This window comes from Cryptomeria japonica, chromosome 9 (assembly GCF_030272615.1).
Source record: "Cryptomeria japonica chromosome 9, Sugi_1.0, whole genome shotgun sequence".
Classification (NCBI taxonomy): domain Eukaryota; kingdom Viridiplantae; phylum Streptophyta; class Pinopsida; order Cupressales; family Cupressaceae; genus Cryptomeria; species Cryptomeria japonica.
In genome coordinates, this window is record NC_081413.1 from 142,481,754 (window position 1) to 142,504,921 (window position 23,168).

Genomic DNA, 23,168 nt, shown 5'->3' on the forward strand with positions numbered 1-23,168 from the left:
TGCATCTTCTGAATAACCTAGAGCACAGACAAGACTCAATGAGAAAATTTTTAAGCCAGCTCCCCCGTCTATTAGAACATGTTTAACTCATGTCTCATGAATGAGGACTTCGATATGTCATGTCGTCTTCTTCGGTGAATGATAAGTAGTGAGGGTTTGTGATATGTCCCACCATGGTTTGGAGTTGATCTATATTAAGATCCTTAGACATTGTTGTATCTACTAATGCTCATTCAAGAATTTCTTTGTGTGTAGGTGAAAGCTTTAAAAGTTCTAAGATGGATATGGCGCTTTCTGTAATTGATCCACTAGATTCTATTGTTTTGCAGTGGATGACATGTTAGTGGTAGGACTCAACAAAACAACTTTATCTTTGCTTCTTGTGATAGCATGAGTAGGTTCTTGATGTTTCTTTTCTTTAACTACAATCACATTTATCACATTATCATATGTATGAGTGTATTTTACCTTTTCCTTACCCTTACCATTATGTGTTACTGATGATTCACCCTTCTCATAGTTCGGAAGCAGAGTTTTAAAAGTTGCATAAGATTCATTTGTTGTATGTCCATCCACAGTTATTACTCCATTATCAATCAAATCTTGGATGACATGTTTCAACCACTAACAATTATTTGTGTGATGTCACTTGTTTCGATGGAAATTGCAATAATGGTTATCATTCCACCAAGAGGGTTTCAATTGAGGTTTGTAGTTCCTTCCTTCTGGAAAATTAATTAATTTGTTTGCGAGAAGTGTCTTTAGTGCTGACCCAAGTGGTTCACCAATGTTTGTAAATTTCCTTTGGAAGAAATTGTTGAAAGTTGATTTTTGGCGATTGTTGTTTTGTTGAGCTGTTGCTGAGTGAGTGGATAAATTGAAAACTAGTTTTATTTGGTTTTACATTGTTGTTATCTACTATCCCATCATTGATAAAATTTTGATTTCTATTCCAAAATGCAGGCTTATCATTGTTATTGTTGCTAATATTGTTGTTAGGAGGATTAACTCCTTCTTTGTATAGCTTCAACTCACCCTTTTTTACCATAGCTTCTTCCATTCTGATACCATTATCAATCATCTTTTCAAAATTCTGATGGCATTGCATTTTTAGATGATAGCACATTTTTCCATTTAGGTTGTCGATGAATATGTCTATTTTCTCATATTTTGGCACCGTTTGAGGATATTGTGAAGCTAATCATCTCCATCTCTATAGAAACATCATGAAAGGTTCTCCACACTTTTGTATAGTATTACATAAGTCGAGCATTGTTACCTCATGTTGAATGTTGTAAGAGTATTGTGAAACAAACTTATCCACCAATTCCGCGAATGATCTAATTCCAGGTGGAAGTTTGGAGAACCATTCCATAGCTAGTCCACTTAAGGTCTTTGGAAATAATCTCATTAGGTATGTATCCTCATGTGAAAACTCCATACTCATCGTGCAAAACTCTATTATATGATCCTAGGGATCAGTGCTTCCATTATATTTATCATATCAAGGAGTTTCACAACCTATGGGAAATGGTATCATGTTTAGATTTTTGTCGAATGGGTAAGGACAAATTTATTGAATCGAGTATCTTCTAACAGTTCCTCTCTGCATATCTTGAATTTGTGTTTGTAGCATTTATATTTGTTGTGTAAGAGTTTTGATAGGATTATCAACATGATTTGTTCTTGTATAACCATGAGTTTTCATTCTAGTATGATCTTGATATCTTCTTGTATCATCTCAACCCCTTCTTGTGTCCTCATTAGATTTGGTTGAGAATTTCTACTTCATCCTTTCTGGGAATGGAAGTTTCCGCATTAGTTCTTGTGTTATCAGGAATTGACATGTCATCATTTTTTAGACCAAAAATATCTTCATGTCATTCGTTATTAGGGGAAGAGTTGCTTCTCTTTTGTCCTAATTTTCTCACATCAAAATCTTGGGGGAGTGTAGCACCAGATTTATCTAACATTAGGAAGTATTTTTCTTTTTCTCCCTCCAATATTTTCACCATAAATTTATTGAATTTTTTATCTTTCTTGATTTCTCTGAGATGTTGATTTGTTATTTCCCCTTCTTCTTGTATTTCATTTTCGTGTTCCATGTTTCTATAATCTTTAGTTATTTCAAATGTTTCTATTTCCGTTTCTGCGATCTTCTGTCTCTGTACTCTAGTTAAAACGGGCATACACGTGTGTTGGACATTATGAAAGAATTTGATTGTCTAAAATTTGTTTTGATAAGTGATCAACTATCAATGTAGATATGATAGAGTGATATGACACAAAAAGATAATTCAAGTGTTTAAAATTTTGCAAGTTTTTCAATCTTTGGTTTTGGAGTGCAATGATGACGATTCTAATAAAACCAAGCCCAATAGGAATGATATATCCTACGATGTGGGACAAGGTTATCTTGACCAAACATTGTAGTTTCATGATAGAGGATGATAGATCTTGATGAGAAACTATGCTTGAGTGATCAGTTTATCAAAGAGGGTGATAATGCACTTTGAGATGTTTAGATCTTGAACTTGTTGAAGGTGAATACTTGAAAATCTTCAGGTGTCTATTTCCAGAATCTGATTTGACAAAAGATAACTTGATGAAGTGAACTGAGAAGACAATCTAAGCATAGAATGATAGATATCAGGTGTTTATGCTCACTATAAATTGACCAAGCAAACATGATAGATCTGAAAAATACATGCAAGAAGACATCTCTGGACTGATAGAGACATAAATTTGTATGATAGTTTAGACAGCCCCAGATGACAATTTAGATAGGCCCATACGATAAACTAGAAATCTCGCACGATAAAGGCATAAACTCGTATGATATTTCTCACAGAACTAGATGACAAAATATAACACAAAACCCTTTGTTAAACTAACTCATATGACAAACTAGAAAGCTCATACAACTTAGGACAGAACAGAGACAAAAACTTTATTTGGATAGATTTTTATCAATGAAGTTTGATGTTTTGTTTTTGTTTTCCAGTTTTAGATGTCTGATTTTGTGTTTGAGGGATGAAGACACAGAAAACACGTGATATGATAAGTTACATCAAGCACAACACACTAAATCCTAAAGAAGTTGGTTGAGAGAGAAAACCTTTTCTTGCAAACTTAGGTACACACCCAATAGCTAATCAGAATACAACCACTGACTCTCACGCAATGGATTCTCAACGTCATATTATCTAACTCCAAACGCTAATGGGGGAATGATATGGCAAGTGTCTTGGGAGATTTACTATCTCTCTTGCACAAATATTATCCCCTTTTCAGAGGTGAATCAGGTAGCTTTTATCTTAGGGTTTGTAGTAAGGGTTTTTGTTTGAAATTACCCCTTGCAGTCACGCAAGCACGATTGAGGCCTATAGCCCAACAAGGTACCGTAACAAGAAGTAGTCATGCAAGTGTGGTTGAGACCGTGAGGCCCTACTAAATGTATGATATGAAATATCTCAAAAGAGAAAACTCAAATAATCCCATCCTCTAAGACTTTAATCTTGAGAGGCCTATTTTTTAGAGTGAGTCAGAAAGCTTAGGTCTACTTGTACTCACTTGGGTTGTTCTCACAAGGTGATTACTTTTTCCCACTATGACAGGCCCACTAAAGGTAATCAAATCTCAAACATAGAAGTGCTTCAAGGGTCAAGATTTCTAATTGTCCAAATGGACAAGAGCATACTCTCCTACCTTTTAGACAACTTCTCAAACATAGAAAACTTAAAGAAGACACAAAGTTTGGTTGAGTTCTCTTAGGCAACCTGCAAAATAGATACATTAGTAGTCATGTTGTTTTGATGAAATGAATTTTTGACAAGCATAATCTTTGACAATCATCCTTCAAAAACCAGTTAGGCTGCTAGAAACCTCACAAACAGACCAGGGTAAGCATTAGTAATAGCCAAATTGAAGCATAAAAACCCTAAAATGCAATCTATTTTGAAAACACAAAAGTTGAAATTTGTACGAGTATTCTCACCTTCTTGTATGAGTATTCTCACATACCCATAAAAGTGCACAAAGAAACTCGTACGGTACTACTAAGGTGCTCGTACAATATTTTGAATCTGATCCAACCAGAAACCTACGAGATTGAAATTTTGATGATGCAAAGAGGCCAAAAATGAGATTTTTGACCTCACGGTGGGTGCCAAAATGTCATGGTTGTGAAGTAGGGTACCTACAGCTGCAACATAAAAACTCAATAGATCATTACAAGCATGGTTAGCAAATTAAAATAAAATGAAAGATAAACCATGACAAAGCAACCTATCACCTCCTAACAGATGCCAGTATGGATTTGTTCTCATATCTGGATAAGTAATCCCAATGACTTGACTACACCTGGATTTGAAATGTTGATGATATGCAAGCTAGATGAGATTAATTATTCTAGATTGATCCAAGAGTCTAATTAAGCTAATGATATGCATGATTAAGCTATGATGATAATGCAATTAAGATAGAAAAGAGATTGGTTAAGCTACATGACTCAACAATTATGCTAGAAAATGATCAAATTAAGCTAGATCTAAGATATAATTGCCTATAATAACAATGCTCAAATGATATGCTAAAATGGATATGCCTAAATTGATATGAGATCAGATCCTTTGTGCTCCAAAATGGGGGATATTTATAGGATTCCCAAGGCCAAGAGTGAGGTGGCAGGAATCAATGGTCAAGATTGAGTCTGAAGATATCAAGGGTGAAATTTGAGGAGGTTGGAGAAGATGTTGGAGGAAGGGACACTTTTCATCTCTGTGGTGACAAGTGTCAAGGAGCCTTGCTCATGAGAGGGCAACTGTCCAAGAGAGGAGACATGTGGCTTAAGTGCCATGTGTCTCAAGGGGAAAATATCCAACCCATAGGAGGTTAGGATAAGGAGGTTAGGATGTGCAAGATAGGATAGGGTTAATTAAACCTAGGGTTATGTGATATGGGTTAGGTTAGAGGGATGGTTAGGTTAGGTGGTTAGAAGTTAGGAGGCATGTGGGTAATTTTAATTTAAAAATTCAAATAATAGGAAAGGGCTTATTAACTTTCAACAACTCATAAATTGATTTGTTTTAGTTAATTAGGGCATTAGAAGGAATGAATTAAATGGGGGGAGGATTAATTAATCAAAGGGGACTATTTAAATGAACCTATTAAATAAATCCTTAGATTTATTAATAAGTAGATGAAAGGAATTTAATCAAATTACTAATGAATTCAATTAAATTAGGAAGGAGTATTAATTAAATAATTGCTTATTCAATTAATTATTTTCAGACCATTTTTAGGTGTATGCAGATGGATTATAGATGGCAGGAATTGAATTTTAGTTTATATCTGGGATTCAGATGGTCGATGTTGGCATCCTATAGTTAAATAGGGCATCCGGTTGGATATCTGACGTGCATTTATTTAAAAGTAAAATTAGGGTTTGCAAAGTTAAAAGGGAAAATACAAGAGTTATTATTCACTTTACGAATAGTGCTTTTGAGCTACAAAACAAGGCGATCAAGATTGTTCAGGCAATCATAGAGCTAGAAGCGATTCAGCAAGTGATCTAGGGTAGTCGACAATCTGTTGAAGTATTTTTCGAAGAGCATTTTTGAGTTTGAATTTTTGAAAATTTAAAATGGCATCCTCTTCTTCCATTGCTACACCATTGGTTGTTGAAGTCAAAGATAGAACTTGTCCTGTATTAAAGAAGCACCCTTACAAATCCATGGAGATCAACCTAGTTGGATATTTATCTTTAGTTCCACACAGAGTTCTGCATGTTGATGACATATGGGTGTATATTCACTGTGAGATCAAAGAAAATGGCACTGAAGACATTTTGGATTTGTATACCAACAATATCATCCTTGAAATTGGTAACCCTAAACTGGAATTTATGTAGTTGTAGAGAAAGAGTTTCACCCAGTTTGTAATTTTTTTGTCATTTGATGAAGAGGAATGGGTGAGATATGTCTTGAGCAAAATTTATCACGAGTTTGTATGGATAGATCAACCCTACAAGATCACTCCAGAGGCAGTAAGGGAATTTACATACTTGCATCAAATCGATGACAAGCCAAGATTGCGAAAAGTTACAAACTCTACGGCAACAAATTAACCGATGCAGAATTTGATTGTAGATGGATGAGGATTGACACAATTAAAGACGATGTTGTGAAGTTTTCTACAATGGTCATTGGATATAAGGTATATCATTCTAACCGATTGAATTGAGTGTCAGGCATAGCCATCCATGTAGCCTATAAGATGGTCAAAGAAGATGCACACTATGTTCTGTGCAGTGTTATGTTGGAGGAATTAATGATCAATTTGAAGAATATTAAGAAGGATAAAAAACATGTTTTCAAATTTGGTTCATTGGTTATATGTTTAGCATTTTTATTTTTGAATAAGAACCCCTGAACTGGTAGAGTGCAGTGGGCATTTGATAGACCGATGGCCCAATAGATTAAATAGGGTCTTGATAGGCTTGGAAACAGAGACAACCAAAATGCTGCTTTGTGGGCATTTTCAAGACTTTTGAGGATAAGATGAAGCAGAGGGTTAGAATCCCTAAGGAGATTGTCAAAAAATATGAAGGGACAATATATTTCATGGTGAATAAGGATGAATGTTTCATGGAGGCAGTTGAACCCCTGACGGTGTAGATTTTGTCGATGGGCTATGAGGTCGATGTAGTAACTCTAGATGCTTATGCACAACACTTGCTGAATGCTCTGGTTGACACAAAAGAAGAGAGGTTCAGAACTTGTAAATTAAAATCCATGGAACTTCACACCAAGTTCATTGAACTGGAAATGAAAAGGAAGGCTGCTAAGATAGTGAAGGAAATCCTCATTGAGGAAGGTCACCCGAGAGAGAGAGAGAGAGAGAGAGAGAGAGAGAGAGAGAGAGAGCTAAACGAGCAGCAAGAGATGTATTAGAAAATGAAAAGAAACAAAAGATTGCACTAGCTTCAGTCAAACCTAAGGTGACAGGGTCTTCTTCTGCTCTGGTGAAGACACCTCTGTCTCAGCCAGAACCCTCTTATTCATCTGCTAAGGGAAAGGGTGTTATGAGGAAGAAGCAAAAACCACAAAGGGAGTATGTATCAATTTCCCCAGTGGCATCTGAAACTGAGTCAGATGTGGAGATTCAAAAGTCCCCTAAGAAAGGAGAGTTTGCAAGGGTGATACAGAAGCCTCAATCTAGTGAAGTGAAGAAAGGGCAAAAAGAGAAGAAAGAAAAATCTGATCTTGTTCTGGCTAGTAGGCCTAAGCGAGGAGGGAGAACCAAATCTGACTTGGATGAAGCGATTGAATCCGGTAAGATGGAGTCCGCTAAAACCAAGTATCATATTATTCCTCCCTTATCCATTCAAGAGTTAATAGATGAAATCATTAAGGATGGAAATTTGAAGAATATCTTTGTATATTATGAGAATTTAGATAATAAGGATAAAAGGAAGATTGAGGAAGTTGTAGTATTGCATATGGATGTATTTTGTAAATATTTAATTGAATTCAAAAGATATCTTTTGAAATATCTATACAATCTAATTGATGGTAGAAGAAAATCTCCAAGTCAAATGTATAAGGAAATAAAGGAAAGTGAACTGGTCAATCAGTGTACTAGTATAACTATTGAAGAAATTTATAGATTGATTTTGTTAGAAAATAAAAAGAAATTTAGAAGCAAACATGGGGTAAATATCCTTATGGTTGGAAAAGTAGAGAAAATAAGGAGAGAAACTATTGAGATCTGGAAGAAATTTCCAACTGAGAATCGGCTAGTAGAATCCGATTCACAAGATGCAGCCACTAAGGCAGAGAATCCTCTAGTGCATGATGTAAATAAAGTGGAGGACACTCAAGATGTTGTAGAGCAACAAATTTTGGATTCAATAAAGGTTGAGGCAGATAAGGCATAGGAAAAATCAGTTGAGACAGAGGTTGGTGCATAGGAGGCACCCATAAAAGATAAAAGTAATACAAGGTATGAGGTAGAGAAAAAAGAAGAGGAAAAACAAGAGGAACAGATGAAAGGGAAAGATAAAGTAATATAAACCCCAATCCTTATGGCAATTGACACTTCCAAGTACAAAGCCAAGGGAGTTTTCCCAATTCAACATTAGTTTTGACAAGCCCTTCAACCAAATGTCTCCAGTAGAAAGGATGATTGTTGTTGCTTCTCTTCAAGTTCAAGCTAGTCAAGAGTTAGCATAATCTAAGTCAAAAGAGAAGAAGCTTATTGAGAAATCTATTAAAGTTTTAGAACAGGTGGTACTAAAACTGCAACTTGATACTGATACCAGTTCATTCGGTAAGCTTCAACACTAAATAAATCATATAACTACTTAGTTTGATTCTTTGACCAAGGCATCATCCCGATAGGCTATGGAGAAATTCAAAGATGACAAAATACAAACATTTTTGCAAATGATTGATAGTGATAAGGACCAACTTGACAAAGAACTAAAACTAATTGATGAGGCCTTAATGGAAGGTGGTAACATTTATGTCTTGTCTAGTTTTGAAAAAAATTGTATTGAAATAGACAAGTAGATAGATAATTGTAGAGGCCAGTTAGCTCAGATTTCCCAAGCTTATGACCCTATGGCTAACTTAACCGACAATAGTGAAGGCCAAATTTTGATAATTATGGAGTAGATTAGGAATTTTGAGAAGGAGAAGGAGAAAATGGTAAGGCGGGGCAAGTGAACTCCAGAACCTAATTGGTCCTCAGTTAGACACCTTAGTGTACCATAAGATGGATTGTATTCAAAATATGTCTCAGGTGACTCCCACTAAGTTGGCAACAATAGAATTACATGCTTATGTTTTGAATGGTTTTGTTTCAATTTTGGAGAAATTGCAGGAAGGGTGGAATGCCTATTTTGGGTTCCTTAAGGTTGCATATGTAGATGTACTTAAATATGTATAGATCCAATCATCTGGTGTATGTATATATGTACAAAATATTTTGTTGCACACCCTATCTTTGGCATTGTTGTCAAAGGGGGAGAAATGAGGTGAAAAATGTACAGGCTAATTGTGTATGGAGTGTATAGTGCGGTGATGTAGATTTTTGGGTTGTTGATCTAAGGAGGAGCCTTAGAATTATTTCATTCTTGATCCGATGTATAGGTTTCATAGGTTTCAACACTTAGCCATTTTTCATAGGTGTTGCCATCAATACCAAAGGAGGAGATTGTTGTCAATTGACACTCATCTGGTGACTTCTGATGCTTGATTCATGGTTTAGGGTTGTGATTGATCACAACTCTTCTCAGATATTTGATCTAGTGGTCGTGATTTCTCTTATCCAGAAGCAGGAGTTAACCGGTAATTTAGGGCTATCTTGGTGATTTTTTGGTGCGGAAAGATTTTCGATGATTGTGGTGATTTTGGTTGTTGATTTTGTGATCTAGGTGAATGCGAAGATCCTTAGGAAGCATATGATTATAACATTTTGATCTGGTGCTATTATTTGTTAAATATTGAAGCCGACTTGAAGCTACATGTTACACTTTTTGTTAGTCAACTTGGAGGAGATTATTTCCTATAAGACCAAATATATAAGACTAAATTGGCAATTGGTTTTCGATGTGATATAGTTGTGGCAATCAGTTTTGGTGCGATTGAGCGTAATTTCATGTGCACATTTAGTTCATAGTTAATCTGGTAGCTAACTGAGATAGAAACAAAGTATTTGCAGAGTGAGTATAGTCAAAGTTCTAGTGCTTAACCGGAACTCATTCATTCATTGTCAGATGCTACTTTAGAGTTCATTTCACTATATTTCCTCATTGTAATTGAATTGTAAGTCAGTGAGACTTCCATGGAGGTTGTAGCCTTACGGGTCATTGTAATTGAGTAGTGAGCTCTAGGCAGTGAGCCTGAATACAAGTGCATTCCCCATCTATGTAATATTTATGTACTATTGGCTATAGCATACGAATATTATGGATTCCAGCCCCATCATGGTTTTTTCCTTTCCGGGTTTCCATGTAAAAATTACAGTGTTGTGGATCTATAGTTTATTTATTGCTTGTTTATGTTCTTTATTGGTACACATTATTAACTGATGGATAAAGAATAAGTTTGTGAATTTGATTTCTGGTAGATCAATTATTCACCCCCCTCTTAGTGATCCTTGAATCTAATATATATATATATATATATAAAGAGAGAGAGAGAGAGAGAGAGAGAAAGAGAGAGAGAGAGAGATGATATTATAATAAGAAATATGTAAATCCAACATATTTAGTATTATATCCTTGAAATATAATCATTTATAAAAAACACAATCATTTTATTAAGCATAATCTTCTCAACTTAAATATTAAATTATGTAATGGTAAAAAATTAATGTCAAATTTATATTTTACTCTGTTTACACTAATCAACATATTAATTTTATAGAGATATAGTGGAAGATAATTAAAATAAATTTCTAAACTAAATGTAAATTAAAAGTTAAAATAGAATAAATTAAATGCAAAGTTAGAATATATCAAAATCTAAATTGTAATTAAAATTAGTAGTAACATTTATTAAACTTATAAAGTTAATTAATAATTAGATAAAAAAGCAAAAATTTCTTTAATTAATTAGAATTAGAATATTAAGAAAATATATATCCATCCCAGAAATATGTGTGAGGGAATTCAATGGATTGCCTTGAATAGAAGATGGCTTAAAATCAACTTCGACGATATCTCAAGAGGAAATATAGGGCTAGGTGTGGCTAGATGTGTAATGCGTGATCAAGATGGGAGGATTCTCACAAAAACATTAAACATGTAGGAGTGTCAACATATAACTTCACAAAATTTAGGGTAGCACTGCTTGGTTTGCAAATGGGTTTGGAGTTGGGGGCCAAAAGAATTCATTTGGAAGGGGACTCGCTAATTATGATCAATGTCATATGGCATAATTATACCCCTATGCAAACTATCTCGATGTCCAAAACCTATTGGGGAATTAATGGGTAGATTTAAAGATTTCAAGGTGACACATGTATATAGGAAAAGGAATGAGGTGGCTGACAAATTGGCCAATTTGGAAGCACAAAGAGAAGACTAGAGTTGAACATTAATATGAGGTGGCACGATAATGTAAGCATCTAGGGAGGGACATATTTTTGTTGTTGTCACCTAGTACCATATGATCGGGATTATCTAGAGCATGGAAATAAGACTCCACACGAATAGTAATCATGATGAAGCGATAGTGTGCATTCAAGTAGATTGCTAGCACATTGTGGGTATGTAGGTGAGTAAGCAGTGGCATAATGACACATGTCAACCACGAAAGGTATGTTTTTACTTATAGGACACTAAGAGTTGTTCTAGCATGTTCTAGACTATTAATACTAAGATAGAATGCAAATTACCAGCTCGAAAAGGATACAAGACAACAAAGATAACATCATATAACACAATAAGTCAAACTGTGTGATTTTGACAAAGACACAGATTTTGGATTTCTATTTAAACATTATGGCAATTAGGGGTGATTTATTGTCTGTTGGCAAGAGACATTGCACAACTAGTCAGATGTTGTCATTGTTGGCAACCCAAGTCATTGATCCCATCTACAGTACTTCATTTGCTTATATCGGATGAAAGATTCATGATTTGTATAAGTTCGCCAAGCTAGAACAGAGTATTTGACATAGCTCATTATTTTGGTTAGCACTTCATTTTTGTTGCATATTTAGTGTTATGGATATGAAGGAAGCTTGGTGGATGTCTAGGGTACCTTATTCCAGGATTTTAGCCTTCGATGTGTTGGAATCCAAGAACACTGACAGGGGGGTGAATCAATGTTCTACCTGTAAGATTAATTTTAACCTTATTAACAAAGTAATTCAGTAATTGGTAACCATAAAATAATATAACAGTAAGTAGAAATGATGCAACCAGAAGAACATACACCATAACATAGAGATTTATATATGGAAAACCTCAAAGAGGAAAAACCATAGTGGGATTGGTGACCCACAATATCTATCCACTGGCCAAATAAATAAATATTACAATAGAGGCTTGCACATGTAGGAAGGCCAACAGCTTAGAGCGTACTGCTCAACATAAAAGGAGCCTCACTGACTACAAACTCCAAATACTGGTTTACAGACAAAATTTTGAACTCAGAGAATACATCTACTATGTTGGATGAGTTACGGTTCAAGCACTATCTGTATCAGTTTTCACAGTATCCTCCTTTACCAGTAACTTACTTCGCATCCCAAACCTCTAAACTAATAACCAAGACCGAATACAAAATATTATATTCACATTTAGTTGGTCAACATTTCTCACACAATATCACACCACTATATATTCCTTCTCGTTGTATGTATATCAAAAATAACCTAACCAGACTGACTTAAATATCCTTCCCAATCTTAAATATGAATGCCTTATGTTGTCGTACAAAGATATTACAATTTATTTACTTGTCAGCCTAGACAAAAATAAATACATTAAACTTCATGACTGATGCCGCTGATTTTTTCCGTGTAAACCTGTCAGATCAATCTACTATGTCGGCCTCATATACCAGTTCCTAGTTTGTCGATTTCCCTTGCCTGTCGAATGACTTGAATGTCAGTTGTTGAATCATGAATACCGATGAGTAATATTTAAGTGTCACTGATGAGTACTATTTAAGTGTCCAACCAAAAATGATGTGTGTTGCCATCAATGAAAACACAACTAAACTGGACGAGTGTCAATTGACAATAATCTCCCCCTTTGGCATTGATGGCAACACTCATGTGAAAAAAATGGATCACTGAAGTGTTGTCTCGTTTCCTCCCAAAAGTGCCCCTACTCCCCTTGAGATATAAATTATTTCTTATGTCCCTAAACATTTTTCACAACAACCACTCCCCCTTTGACATCAATGACAAAGGTTGAGGCAAATGAATGAAAGAATGAAATCAAAATGTGTTTACCAGATCTATATGTACTTGAATATATCCGGGTAAGCACTCTTAAAAAATCCTAAGTATCCCAACCATTTTTCAATGTTCCCAAAGTAGATACAAACCCATTAATAATGTTTGCATGAAGTTCTTCTTTAGTTTGGTATGTCTGTGTGGGTTTATCCATCAATTTTATACTTTACCACTTATGAAGTAACAAAGTGTTCAACCGGAGACTAACCAATCCTCTCAATTACCTTGCACACCAGATTAATTTGTCCATATCTTTCTCCAAGGCTGATATCTCAGAATTTGTAACCAAAATTTGACCATCAATAGCGTTGGTCAATGACTGAGTACCATCAACATTGTTAGCCAGATGTTCCAACTGGGCCTTTGCCACTTTTATTTTTACCTCCAAGTCAGTTGTAAGTTTTTTAGTGTTAGTGCAAGACCTATATATACAAATGCACTAATTAAGAGCCTCATCAATCTTTGTTAGTTTCTTTGTCATCTTCACCTTGTCTGATGCGATCATATTGTCATAGGTGACCTCCCTAGCTGCAATGAACCTCACTATTAACTATCGGTTTGATATTTGTTGAAGAGTTTGAAACTCTTTTGCGATGTTTTTAGTCAAACTCTTAAGCCTACTAGAGGGGCTAGCTACCAGACTAGTGTATCCTGGAACTAGCTGCAATAGAATTGGAATGGCCTGCTCAATGACTTGTTTGTCTCTTGTACCTTCCTTCCTTAACTTCTGAGCTGCAACATACATCAATTTAATACTACTCAGTAGCTCAAAATTCCTCTAGCCAAAATAAACTTGATCAGATGAGCCAAGTACCAACACGGTGATGATTGGTGTGCGAGATAGAAGATCTGGTGTATCAGGTTTTGGTTTAATAGTGCAGAAAGACCAACTAACATGATTAATCTTTGTGCGAATTTGATGTAGTAGTAGTTTTGTGCGAATTTAATCTTTGTGATCCAAGATGTTTAGCCAACATGTGTGGTAACATGCAATCAATTAGTTTGGTCTGCATTAGCATTTGAGTCTGGATTTTGCCGCCTGTTTATACACATTTGAATAAAATGATTAAATGTTCTGGAGCCAACTATCAATGGATATGATTTCATGTTGTGGATATATAAGAGCGATGGTTTTGGTCACTTTAAGAGTGTGGAAAATTTTTTATGATCGATTGTGCGTAGTTTCATATGTGCAAGATAGAGATTTGTGCTCTAGATTATATCAGAACAGTCATAGTAGAGAGATAAGTGTGAAAAGTGTGCTTAATGTGGTTAACCAGTACTATTGTCTGGTACTTGTAGATGCTAATCTTTAGTTCAAATAATTTAGTAATCTATTTTAATTCATTTGTAGTCAGTGAGCCTCTCTTTTGAGTAGTGAGCTCTAGGCAGTGTGCCTGAATGTATGTGCATTCCCATTGTAAAACTTATATTTGAGTATACTCATCTTCTAGGTTCATCCCCACCATGGTTTTCCCCTTAACTAGGTTTCCATGTATAAATCATTGTGTTATGGTGCTATGGTTATTTATTTTATGTTCTTTCATCTTTCTTTTGATTAAATGCATTAAGTGGTTGAAAGAGCAAATTGAAGTTAAAATATGTAGAACACTGATTCCAGTAATATTTATGTACTCGTGGCCATAGTATATCAATATTGTGGGTTCCAGCCCCATCGTGGTTTTTCCCCTTCCAGGTTTCTTTGTAAAAATTGCGGTGTTGTGGATCTGTGGTTTATTTATTGCTTGTTTATGTTATTTACTATTACACATTGCTAATCGGTGGATAAAGAATAAGTTTGTGAATTTTATTTCTGGCAGATCACTGATTCACCCTCCCTCTCAGTGATCCCAGACTCTAACACACACACACACACACACACACACACACACACACACACACACACACACACACATATAGAGAGAGAGAGAGAGAGAGATGATATTATAATAATAAATATTTAAATCCAACATATTTAGTATTATGTCCTTGAACTATAATCATTTATGAAAAACACAATCATTTAATTAAGCATAATCTGCTCAACTTAAATATTAAATTATGTAGTGGTAAAAACTTAATGTCTAACTGATATTTTACTCTGGTTTACACTAATCAACATATTAATTTTATAGAGATATAGTGGAAGATAATTAAAATAAATTTATAAACTAAATATAAATGAAAGTTTAAAATAGAATAAATTAAATGCAAAGTTAGAATATATCAAAATCTAAATTATAATTAAAAATAGTAATAACATATATTAAACTTATTAAGTTAATTAATAATTAGATAAAAAAGTAAAAAATTCTTTAATTAATTAGAATTAGAATATTAAGAAAATATATATCCTTCCCAGAAATATGTGTGAGGAATTTCAATGGATTGCCTCAGATAGAGGATGGCTGAAAATCAACTTCGACGATGTCTCAAGAGGAAATCTAGGGATAGGTGGGGTTAGATGTGTAGTGCGTGATCAAGATGGGAGGATTCTCACAGAAAGATTGAAACATGTAGGAGTGTCAACAAATAACTTGGCAAAATTTAGGAAAGCATTGCTTGGTTTGAAAATGGAGTTGGAGTTGGGGGCCAAAAGAATTCATTTGGAAGGGGACTCACTAATTACAATCAATGCCATATGATAGAATTATACCCCTACGGAAACTAGTTTGATGTCCCAAACCTATTGGGGAATTAATGGGTAGATTTGAAGATTTCAGGTTGACAGATGTATATAGCTAAAGGAACAAGGTGGCTACCAGATTGGCCCAGTTGGCAGCACAAAGAGTGCTGGAAACCAATAACATTGAGAGGGGTGGGTGGGGGGGGGGGGGGGGGGGGGTGAATCAGTGTTATACCAAAATATAAAATTTTAGCCTTAAACAAACATTCATACACCAACCTATACATTGGTATAAACATAATTGAAAGAAGTAATGCAACCAATAACCCAAATACATAAATGAGAAACATAACACACAAATTTATACCTGGAAAACCTCAATGAGGAAAAACCATGGTGGGATTTGTGACCCACAATATCAATTCACTCTCCATATGAAGAGATATTACAATATATGATGGGCCTGCACTTGCAGGAAGGCTTACAACTTAGAGCACACTGTTCATCACAATAGGAGCCTCACTGACTACAAAAAAAATCCAAACAACAATTCGGAGAAGTATGAACTTCTTAATATAGCATCTCCTATGCTAGAATACAGTTTCGGTTTAACCTCTGTCTGTTCCGGTGAAAACCCTAAACCTCAGTACCGAAATAACCTTTATAATGAACTCCTCGCATACATAGTCTTTATGATATATTTCACATTACATCACACCCATTCTTATCCTTATTTTGAAACTGATCTAATCAATCTCCCCTATATACCCTATACAAATTTATGCCTTATGTCGGCTTACAAAGATATATACAATAGGATATTTACATGTGGGCCATATAACATAAATGAATAAGAATTAAAACAAGTTGCCGATGTTGGATCCAAGATGTGTCAGCCTCAAATATCAATGAACCTTACCATACCATGTCAGTTTGCATTGTCGGTGACCAAAGAAATCTTCTATTGTGTCAGTGTCAGTGTTAGTGTCAGTGTAGAGTCTATGAAGTGCCTGCTGATACACCATATGAAGCCAAAGCCCAAAGTAATATTGCCATCAATGACAACTTAAATAAACCTAACTAATAAAGTGTCAATTGCCAACAATTCCCCCTTTGGCATTGATGCACACACTCATGTGAAAAATGGTCATGGATTCATCTGTCGGTTTCATCCTGCCCTGCTCCCCTTGAGCTGAATATCCAAAATACTCCATATCTGCAAAATTCCAAAAACTTTGTAACTCCCCCTAATGTATGCAACCCTTCATTCTTTTTCACATATATACTACTCCCCCTTTGACATCAATGCCCAAAAATTGTAAAAAGAACATTAAAGAATAATAACTATACACTGGATACCTCCAAAAATGTCTTACCAGAGCTTGACCAGTTTTAAGATTTCTAGATAATCTTTCTCCTGTAACTCCACACAAGTATACCAACTGGTTTTGAATGTGTCGAAGATAGATACAAGTCCACTTAGTAAATATACAAGTGATTTTTTCTCATTGACTTCTATCGGTGTGGGCTTACCATGCATATCCATGAATTCTCTCTTATGTACACCAAGTGAATCCAATCTTGGACTAACCAAACCTCTGAGACTTCAGGCTCTCCAAATGATCTTATCTCTTTCCTTTTCAAGAGTAGAGATTTGGTTCTCTGAAGTCAAAATTTGTCCATCAATAGATGTTGTCAACGGAGTTAGTCCATCAAAAGAGTTAGCAATATTAGCAATCTTGTCCTGTATCTCTTTTAACTTTTCATCTACCTTTCTTGTAAGAATATATGTATTGCAACATACCTTCTATATATTAGTGCCTTGTTTCAAAGAATTTTCAATCTTTTTCTTCTCTCTCTCAATGATCTGATCAAAAGCGTCTCTCTTAGCCAAAGTGAATTTTTCAAGTGCTAGCCAGCTAGAGATCTGATGTAAGGATTGAAATTATTTTGATATGTGTTATGTTATTGCCTTAATCTTTCCAGAAGGGTTCCCTACATTCTCAATCTTACATTCTAGGACCAATCTGTGTAAAATAGTTATGGATTGATCTATAATCCCCTTGTCTGTAGTTCCTTCATCATTTATGTGGGGCTCATCTCTATGATTTTTTTTTCTCAACTTGAGAATTGTCAGTTGTCAATAATGATGTGCTAGCAATGGGTTTCCTATCGGACTCCCTTGTTTTTTCTAGTGATTTAACTTTTATTGTCTCCTCACTCGCATTGGTGGCTTTGCCACTTGGTGCAGTCTGTGCAACTACCGGTTCCTCTATAGGAACAATATCCTCAACCTGTACATTAGTATCCAGAGAACAAGTGTCCTCAGTATTAGTATCATGTACAATGTTCTCAGTATTAACCAATGTGTTAGTATTTGTCTGTACATTTGTGTTTACTGGTGGCTCAATTTCCACTATCTTGATATTCTTCAAAACTGAGGGTGGAGTACCCATAATTCCTTTACCTTTCCCTTCAATCGGTGTTTCTACAGTATCAGTCTTTGTCTCCGGTGAAGTGAAGAATCCTCTATGTTCTCCCAAAAAATTTATCCAAGCCTTTTGTGTTTCCTTTATTATCTTATTCATCCTTCCTAACATTAGGCTAGTTATTCTATGTTTGTTGTTAAAAACCTTTCTGTCAGTAGCCTCTATTGTCTTTTCAATTTCATCTGTAGTTATAGAAACACATATAGCTAAAATTTCTTGCATCTTAATGTGTTTGTCTTCTTGCATTGCAGATAACCTTCTAGCATCTAACATGTTGTATAGCTCTATCGATATTTGATTTTCTATTTCAATTAATGCTTTCTTATAGATATCTAAATACAATAGAATTGCTTCCTCTACCTCTCTATGTTCATCAATTCTAATGTATCATAATAAGTCTTAACATTTTTTAGCATCCCATCCTCAGTAATTTCACCAACAATTTCAGCACAAGTCTTAGGTGGTATAATAGTCACATTACCAGTCACTCTTCTTCCTCCTTCTAGCAGTACCGGATGTAACTGATGTTGTAGCCTTAGGTGCCTACTTCTGTTCTAGTAACTTGATGGTAACCTTCCTAACTGATTGTTTCTTTGCTTCCACCTTAGGTTCTTCTGGTTTCTTCCTCACACCTCTTTTGAATGCTAATGGTGTGTCATCCTCAGACTCAAAATCAACACTCATAGGTTCAATGTGAACTACCAAATCCTGCCTCTTTTTCCCTTTCTCCAAGATAGCATCAATGAGTGCCTTAATGTCCTTATAAAATTCCTATACAAACTTTCTTGCCTTACCTTCTTGTTTTTCCCTCTTCTTTCGGTTGAACTCAGTTTCAACCTCAAGAGTCTTATGTTGTGTTGCTCTACAAGGTTTCTCTACTTCATCTATATCTGCATCAAGAAGAAATTTTTCATATGCATCAAGAATTAATGCATCCACCTCATAGCCCATTTAAGCTATCCAATTCTTTCGAGGCTTGACTTCCTCCATGAGGGTCTCATCTTTCTTGACCATGAAACATATGTCGGTAGAGTATTTTTCTACTATATGCTCAGGTACTCCTATTCTAGACCTCATAGATTTAAGAAAAGCTTTGAAGTAACCCCATACCTTATCATCTCTGAGACTTCCCAATACATCAATTGATTATTTTAGCTATCTTCTTACCAAGATGCCAAAACCCTATTGCTTCCTTCCAGAACCGGGAGTATCATTCAAAAAGTATAACATTAAGTAGACCAATAGATTTCCATACTAGAAGGTTCCCTTCTTCTCACCTTTAATCTTTCCTAAATTTTTCAATAACTCCTCAAGCATCGAGTCACAAAGATCTAACTTGATATTTTCTCTCACCATCCTATATGCGGCCAAAATACATGAACTGGAAACTAAATTTAGTTGGTTAGACTGAGTTACCTTGCAACCTATGACCATGCTTCCAAACTTGATGTCAGTGTCATTGATGGTGCTCACCTTCATTGATCTCTTGTTTGATGTGGTGTCGGTGATCTTCCATACGAATTCATTAGATACTTTCTTATCCAAATGTTGCCCTACCAATGGAAAACCAGTAATTTCCTAGATGGCTTCCTTAGTGATTTTGTAGGGTCGGTCTAGCCATATGAATTCCCCATATACTCTTCTCAATACATATCTGACTATCTGATCCTCAAACTTCAGAATATCCAAAATATCAGTGAACCCTAGATATTTGATGTGTTTATATGCTGGTTTGATTTTACCAAATTCTCCCATGAGTTCATTCATATACGTCCCCCTGATCTCCAAAGTTCCTAAGTCCTCTATATGATAATGAATATAGGCCCTAACATCTTCCACATATACCACTCCCTCTGGAATGCGAGAAAATGCTCCAACTGAATCTTCCTTGGTAGCCACATGTGGATACCGTTTGAAAATTGGCATCAGGTGGTCCTTAAATTCTACTATAGTTGGATTTGCAATGAAAATAGGAGCGAAAGATGATCCCAATTCCATGATTCAAGAAAACTACCTTTAGAACGCTTCCAGTGAAAACCTCTAACAAATCCTTCCAGACGCTGGTGTGATCACTCAAGAAGAAATTTGACCACCTCTGAATAAATTTTGATCACACTAAGTCGCCTTGAATCGCTCTGAATTCGCTCTAATTTTTCTCTGAATGTTGGGTGATTAACAATGAAGTATAATCAAACTTTTATCCATCGATAAAACCCTAATATTCTATTGACATAATGACCACTGGTGAAAGATATCGGATCTCATTCTGAACATATCAATGCCTGATAATCCTCTCCCATATCTAGAACATACTCCAGAATCTCCTCCAAGGGCATATGTATTATTTTCATGAAATTATCCTACCCCGAAGGCATTTTCCTTAGTTACCAGATGAGCTCACTGCCAATTCAGGAGCAACCTCTTATGCCAGATAGGTAACCAGGACATTCCCATCTGATGATTTCTCTTTAATCTTTCTAACCCAGCTCTGAGTATGATCATGCCAGATTTCACTAACCTTCTCTTTGTCTTTGTCATTTGACCCTCCATTACCAATCAGTGGATTTCTGCTTCTACAGAACTTAGCAATATGTCCAATTTTATTGCATGTAACATTGTTCTTTTGAATTGCCTTGCTAAAACCGGTGAAATTGCTTGACCTGCACTGGTTAGCCATATGTCCAAATTTTTGACAAGGATATCATTTTACATTCATTCTAAAATCTTCTATCTTATGAACAATTTATTGCATTTAGAACATTTACCAGGAGAAGAATCAGGGTTCTGATTTGCTCTGTTTCTACATTGCCTAGCTATGTGTCCAAATCTATTGCAAACAAAACATCTACCATTGAATTTATAAGCATTGATTTTCCTTACCAGTGGCTTATGGTTTTGATCTTCATTTGCAATACCAGAACTTTGTCCTTTCTCAAATCCAAGTCCACTAGAATCTCCAATCTGCCTCTGTCTCTTCAGTAACTCATCAAGTTGTGCTGAGTTGATCTTGAATTTTTCTTTGTACTCACTTGCAACAATTAATTCATCTCTTAGCATTGACATTTTCCTCTCAATCTCATGCTCATTGCTTTGAGATTGTACCAAATTAGTCCTCAATATTTCATTGTCATGAACCAACCTACCACATTCTTCAAATTTGTTCTTTAGGGATACAACAAGATTTTCTTCCTTTTTCTTTCTATCCTCAATCTCCTTAGACATCCTCATAGTCATAGCTTGCATTTCATTCTTCATAACCATGTTCTCCAGACTTAATTTCTGACATTGTTCCTTAAGTGCATTTTTCTCTTCATCATCCTAATTTTGCAAAAGTTCCTTCCTCCTAGCTTGAACAAATAATAGTCTCTCTTGTAAGACAAGAATAAATTCTTTAGTAGAATTCAACTCATCTTGTAGCTTTAAGTTCTTCAATCTTTCAACATCATAATCTTCAAGTGTCATCTCAAGTTGCTTCTCCAAAGCCATATTCAATTATTCCAGTTTTAGGGTCTTCCTCAAGCTATTAAACTTCCTTCAAGGCACAAGGCTCTGATACCAATTGTTGGAAACCAATAAGATTGAGAGGAGGGGGGGGTGAATCAGTGTTATACCAGAATATAAGATTTTAGCCTTAACAAAACACTCATACACCAACCGGTATACCGGTATAAACAAAATTTAAATAAGTAATGCAACCAATAAGCCAAACACATAAATGAGAAACATAACACACAAATTTATACGTGGAAAACCTCAATGAGGAAAAACCATGGTGCGATTTTTGACCCATAATATCAATTCACTGTCCATATGAAGAGATATTACAATATATGATGGGCATGCACTTGCAGGAAGGCTTACATCCTAGAGCACACTGCTCATCACAATAGAAGCCTCACTGACTACAAAAAAAATTTAGACAACAATCCAAAGAAGTATAAACTACTTAATATAGCATCTCCTATGCCAGAATAAAGTTTTGGTTTAAGCTCTGTATGTTCCCATGAAAACCCTAAACCTCAGTACCAAAATAACCCTTACAATGAACTCCTCACATACATAGTCTTTTTGATATATTTTGTATTACATCGCATCCATTCTTATCCTTATTTGTAAAATGATCTAATCAATCTCCCCTATATACCCTATACAAATTTATGCCTTATATCGTCTTACAAAGATATATAAAATATCATATTTACATGTCAGCCAAACAACATAAATGAATAAGCATTAAAACAATTTATCAATGCCGGATCCAATATGTGTCAGCCTCCAATACTGATGACTTTTACCATACCATGTCGGCCTACATTGTCGGTGACTAAAGAAATCTTCTATCCTGTTGGTGCGAGTGTCGGTGTAGAATCTGTGAAGTCCCTGTCGGTACACCATATGAAGTCGGAGCCCAAAATCATGTTGCCATCAATGACAACATAAAGAAACCTAACCAATAGAGTGTCAATTTCCAACAAAGAGAAGACTAGAGTTGAACATTAATGTGAGGTGGCATGATGATGTAAGCATCTAGGGAGGGACATGTTTTTTCTTGTTGTCACCTAGTACCATATGGTCAAGATTATCTAGAGAATGGAGATAAGACTTCCATATGATTAGTAATCATGAGGAAGCGATTGTGTTCATTCAAGTAGATTATTAGCACATTGTGGGTATGTAGGTGAGTAATTAGTGGCATAATGACACATATCAACCACGAATGGTGTGTTTTTACTAGCAGGACACTAAGAGTTGTTTTGGCATGTGCTACACTATTAATACCAAGATAGAATGCAAATTACCAGCTTGAAAAGGATACAAGACAACAAAGATGACATCATATAATGAAATAAGTTTAAATGTGCTATTTTGAGGAAGAGACAAATTGTGTATTTCTATTTAAACATTGTGGCAATTAGGGGTGACTCATTGTCTGTTGGAAAGAGACATTGCACAGCTAGTCAGGTGTTGTCGTTGTTGACAACCCAAGTCAGTGATCCCATCTGTATTACTTCATCTACTTATAATAGATGTAAGATTGGTGATTTGATTATGTCCAGCAAGATAGAACATAGTAT